A 6000-nucleotide genomic window follows, 5' to 3' on the forward strand; every position below is an offset into this window, starting at 1 on the left:
GGAACCAGCTGGGCTTGTGTCCTCTCCTGTAGAGATTATAAATCTCAGAGCAGGTGACCTGATGAGGAGCTCTGAGGTGGGCAGGCACTCTGCTGATGGCAGCACATCCATGCTGCTGCCTCCCACCCGCCGAGGGCTTTTTGGAAGAATAATTCATTGTGGCAAAATTTCTGCCAGCCCCAGTGTCGTGTGGCTGTGCTCCCCTCACGTGAGCTGTGCCAGGTATTATTTATCCCCCCACCAGACAGCATCAAGATGCTAAGCAGCACATCATGGAGCTTGGCTAACTTCTCAGGCTCACACTAACTGAGCCCTGAGCTCCTCCTCTCTGCTGTCTGATGGCTCACTGTTGTGAGCACAAATGAATGCCTGCAGAACAGCGTTCTCAGAGCTCTTCATAGAGCTATATAAAAGTGTCTACAGGGTGGAGGTCATGAGAATGGGACTGGGCTCTTCTCAGTGGTGCTCAGTTTCACTTGAACTTAAGGAGAAACTTCTTTACTTCAAGAATGCTGGAGCATGGGAGCCAGCTACCTGGAGAAGTTGTGGAGCCTTCTTTTCTGGAGGCTTTCAAAACCATCCTGGATGCATTCCCGTGTGACCTGTGTTGTTGGGAGGATTAGATGATCTCCAGAGGTCACTTCCAATCCCCATCCTTCTGTGAAACAACCCCCAAAGTGGGATGGCAAGTCTTCCACAAACAGCCCAACCCTACAAGGGTAGCAGTGTCCTTGCCACAAGACACTGCAGGATGCTAACTCCTTCCACTAATACTCAGAGGTGGTGTTCTTGGCCACAGGCATGCCTGTAGAACAGAACTCAAGCCCAGCAGTTACTCTTCTCACCCTCCCATAAAAGCTCTGACAAGGGCAGCTCTGCAGGCTGGCAGTGAGGCGTTTGGTATGCCTGAAGATGTTGGAGGTAATGACCATCCTTAACCTGCTGTCCAAGCAGAGGAAGGCTGGGCAGTGCAGAGACAGGAGGCAGCTGGGGCCAGCTCTGAAGGGACCAATCCTTTCTATTCTGTCCTCAGCTAGGCACTCTCTGAAATGCCCTCAAAATACTCCAGAGCATTTGATGCAGGAAGCATCCTGTACCCTTGCAACAAAGAGGCAGCCAGAGACTGAAGCTCCAGTTGCTGATATTATCCCAGGGAAGTTCTTCCATATTGCATTCTGGGGACCAGCACTGTCACCCTCATCCCATCACCAGCGAGGCAGCAGCACCATTTGCAGAGCCCCCCCATGTCCCCAGCTGCCTCCCTCACCACCCCAACAAGCTGCTTTCTGCAGTGTGTGTTGAGACAACCTACCAGTATGGGTGCCCTAGATGAGCTAGTGCCCTTTCCAACCTCCTTCCATGCCATTCCTTTAGAGTTTGGCCAATCTGCATAACAAACAACGCAGCATGAATGTCAAAACCAGCCACACCGTCATCTTATGTTCACTTTAGACTCTAATTGCATCATTTTGACTCTAACTTGCCTTTGCAAATAGCTGCAGCCTGGCACACCGGGGACGTCACCTTGCTGGATCCCCAGGGCTGTGCTCTGAGAGCTCAACATCCATCTTACTTACGGCTGTCCAAGAGCTCCTGCCACTCTTGCAGATGCTATTAGTGGCTCTACCTCTGCTGCCTGGCACAAGTGGACCCTGAGAAGAGAAAAAAGCACATGCTGAGTGAGGAGACAGACCTCTATGGCAGCCTGGGCAGGCAGATGGCCATTTCTGTGTGCTAAAGAAGATCTCCACTGCAGATCTGGGGTTCTGATGCCACCCTTATCTTCCTTCAGATTGTAGTTTCTTGTGAAGAGCCACCACCTTCTTTCTTGTGAAGAGTCTCCTTCTCTGGAGGTTTTCAAAACCCACCAAACCCACCTGGATGCATTCCTGTGTGGCCTGCCCTAGGTGATGCTGCTTTGGCTGGTGGTTGGACTAGATGGTCTCTAGAGGTCCCCCTCAGCCCCTGCTATTCTATCATTCTGTGAGAATGGATGAGCTTAGAGGCATTTTGTAGATTCAGGGTGAAGGGTGAGAAGAGATGGCTCCAAACTCTGGTCTCTTCCAGACTTATCTGTCCCTCCTGTGTAGTAAGCCCTATATAAACCCTATATAAGCCTAAATAAACCCTATATAAGTCTATATAAATCCTATATAAGCTCTGTATAAAACCTATATAAGCCTCATTTTAAAACTATATAAACGCTATATAAAACTTATATAAGCCTTATTTAAAGCCTGTATAAGTCTTGTATAAACCCTGTATAAAGAATCATAGAATCAACCAAGTTGGAAGAGACCTCCAAGTTCAATGAGACCATCCTGTCACCCAGCCCTAGCCAATCAACTAGACCATGGCACTAAGTGCCTCATCCAGCCTCCTCTTAAACAGCTCCAGGGATGGTGACTCCACCACCCCCCTGGGCAGCCCATTCCAATGCCAATCACTCTCTCTGACAGGAACTTCCTCCTAACATCCAGCCTAGACCTCCCCTGGCACAACTTGAGGCTGTGTCCCCTTGTTCTGTTGCTGGTTGCCTGGCAGAAGAGACCAACCCCCACCTGGCTACAGCCTCCCTTCAGGTAGTTGTAGACAGCAATGAGGTCTGTCCTGAGGCCAGGATGCCATTGGCCTTCTTGGCTACCTGGAGACACTGCTGGCTCATGTTCAGTTGCTGTCAACCAGTACCCCCAGGGCCCTTTCTTCCTGTAGCGCTGCTTGGGGTTGCTGTGGCCAAAGTGTATGACCCTTCACTTGGCCTTGTTAAATCTCATCCCACTGGCCTCTGCCCACCCATTCAGCCTGTCCTATATAAAGCCTGTATAAAGCTTATATAAACCCTACATAATACTATATAAAGCCTGCATAAACCCTACATAAAGCCTGTGTAAGCCCTATACAAGCCCTATTTCAGCACTATACAACCCCCATACAAGCCCTATTTCAGCACTATATAAACCCCATACAAGCCCTACTTCAGCACTATATAACCCCCATACAAGCCCTATTTCAGCACTATACAACCCCCATACAAGCCCTATTTCAGCACTATACAACCCCCATACAAGCCCTATTTCAGCACTATATAAACCCCATACAAGCCCTACTTCAGCACTACATAACCCCCATACAAGCCCTATTTCAGCACTATATAAACCCCATACAAGCCCTATTTCAGCACTACAGAAACCCCATACAAGCCCTATTTCAGCACTATACAAACCCCATACAAGCCCTACTCAAGCACTACATAACCCCCATACAAGCCCTATTTCAGCACTATATAAACCCCATACAAGCCCTATTTCAGCACTACATAACCCCCATACAAGCCCTATTTCAGCACTACATAACCCCCATACAAGCCCTACTCAAGCACTACATAACCCCCATACAAGCCCTACTCAAGCACTACATAACCCCCATACAAGCCCTATTTCAGCATTATATAAACCCCATACAAGCCCTATTTAAGCACTATACAAACCCCATACAAGCCCTATTTAAGCACTATACAAACCCCATACAAGCCCTATTTAAGCACTATACAAACCCCATACAAGCCCTATCTGAACACTACATAACCCCCATACAAGCCCTACTTAAGCACTACGTAACCCCCATACAAGCCTTGTTTCAGCACTGTATAAACCCTACACAAATCCAATACAAGCCCTATATCAACCCTCTATTACCCCACCTGCTGCTCTCAGTGACAGCCCCACTGACGGCATCCATCCCCTCCCACGGGGCACGCTTTGGGCTTGCATCTAAACGCCGCTGAATCCCCTAAAGGATCACTTCTCGTTTACTGCTGCACATGCAAATGGGGATTTGCAGGGAACCGCTTGATTCACGGGTTCATCCTTTATTTTGGCAGATAGCATCAGTTAAACGCCTGCTTATTTCTGCTTTGTGAGAACAATACAAACCACTTAAGCACACATACAAGACGGACTGATCTGGAAGTGCCAGCGAGCTGTTTGATTTAGCAGGGCATCTTTATCGTTGCTGAGTATCTTACAAAGTCATTTATTATTTAGCAGTAAATTAAAGCAGAGGGCCTGTGATTTTCAGCAGCCCAAATTAATATCCCAGCCCTCCTTTGTACCATATAGAGCTATAATTTACAGGGCTGAAATCGGCCAGATAAAGCTGTGAGACAATCCCTTTCCTCTTCTCCCTTGTTAGCTCCTGATTACTGCTGCACAGGGGGAAATAAAAGATGGACTCGCAGGAGAGATGCTGAAGGCAGTGAAGGATGGTTTGGAATTAAAAGTCCACTTTTTGTGGCCCTTGTGAGATCCCCCCTGCTTCCCACTCAGCCCTCTTGCACACATCACTTATGGATAATGTACTGAACAGGCTCACCTTGAGACCACTCATTTTCATAGGTTCACAACATGGTTGGAGTTGGTAGGGACCTTAAAGATCATCCCACTCCCTGCCATGGGCAGGGACACCTGCTACTAGATCATCCAACCAAGCCTTGAACACCTCCAGGGAGGGGTGATCCATGACCTCCCTGAGCAATCTGTCTCATCACCCTCACTGTAAAGAATTTCTTTCCAATTCCCAGTCTAATCCTACCCTACTTGAGCTTCATAGAATCAGACAGGTTGGAAGAGGCCTCCAAGCTCAGCCAGTCCAACCTAGCACCCAGCCCTAGCCAATGAACTAGACCATGGCACTAAGTGCCTCATCCAGTCTCCTCTTAAGCACCTTCAGGGACAGTGCCTCCACCACCTCCCTGGGCAGCCCATTCCAATGCCAATCACTCTCTCTCCTAACAACTTCCTCCTAACATCCAGCCTAGACCTCCCCTGGCACAACTTGAGACTGTGTCCCCTTGTTCTGTTGCTGGTTGCCTGGCAGAAGAGACCAACCCCACCTGGCTACAGCCTCCCTTCAGGTAGTTGTAGACAGCAATGAGGTCTGCCCTGAGCCTCCTCTTCTGCAGGCTGCACACCCCCAGCTCCCTCAGCCTCTCCTCACAGGGCTGTGCTCCAGGCCCCTCACCAGCTTTGTTACCCTTCTCTGGACATGTTCCAGCACCTCAACATCTCTCTTGAATCAAGGAGCCCAGAACTGGACACAGCACTCAAGGTGTGACCTGACCAGTGCTGAGTCCAGAGGCAGAAGAACCTCCCTTGTCCTTCTGGCCACACTGTTCCTGATCCAGGCCAGGATGCCATTAGCTCTCCTGGCTACCTGGGCACACTGCTGCCTCTTTGTTCAGCTACTCCCTACCAGCAGCCCCAAGTCCCTCTCTGCCAAGCTGCTCTCAGCCACTCTGTCCCCAGCCTGTAGTGCTGCTTGGGGTTGTTGTGGCCAAAGTGCAGAACCCTGCACTTGGCCTTGTTAAATCTCATCCCATTGGCCTCTGCCCTCCCATGCACCCTGGCAAGGTCCCTCTGCAGAGAAGCCCTCTTTAGTTCTACAGTCAGGGTTAAATAAATACATACAACAATAATAACTAAATAATACAATTTCTTCCTGCCAGCCTCACATGTGCATGCTGTGGGGTGCTCTGCTCACCTGTTGGCAGTGGAGGGCTGGCCATGGCACCCTCAGGACTGGAGCAAGTGGTAGCCATCCAGAGGCACAAGTGCCAGCAAGGACAGAGCTCTTGCCTCTGAGGCTCCAAGGCTAGCAAAGTCCATGGGTGATTTTAGAAACAAAGATGGGGTTGTTGCAACTGGGAAGAACACATCCCTCAAGCTGGCAGCCCCTCCTTTGGATCTGGGCCAGCTTGCTGCTAGCAGCCTGGTGCCACGCTCAAGTGCAATAACATGGCCAGAAAGTTTTACGGGCTGTGTCGGGCTGCAGTTGACACAAAGAAGCCAATAATTTATAGCAATCTCCTGTACTACAAAGGCAAAACATGTCCCTTGGATGGAGCTCTGCAAGGCACAGGGATAAATCAGTTCCAGCAGGGAGCAAATATGAGAAAAAGCAGAGAAATGACCCCAAACTTTCCACTTGGCTTCTCTGGAAGGA

The sequence above is a fragment of the Pogoniulus pusillus genome, chromosome 11, assembly GCF_015220805.1.
Source record: "Pogoniulus pusillus isolate bPogPus1 chromosome 11, bPogPus1.pri, whole genome shotgun sequence".
Lineage (NCBI taxonomy): Eukaryota > Metazoa > Chordata > Aves > Piciformes > Lybiidae > Pogoniulus > Pogoniulus pusillus.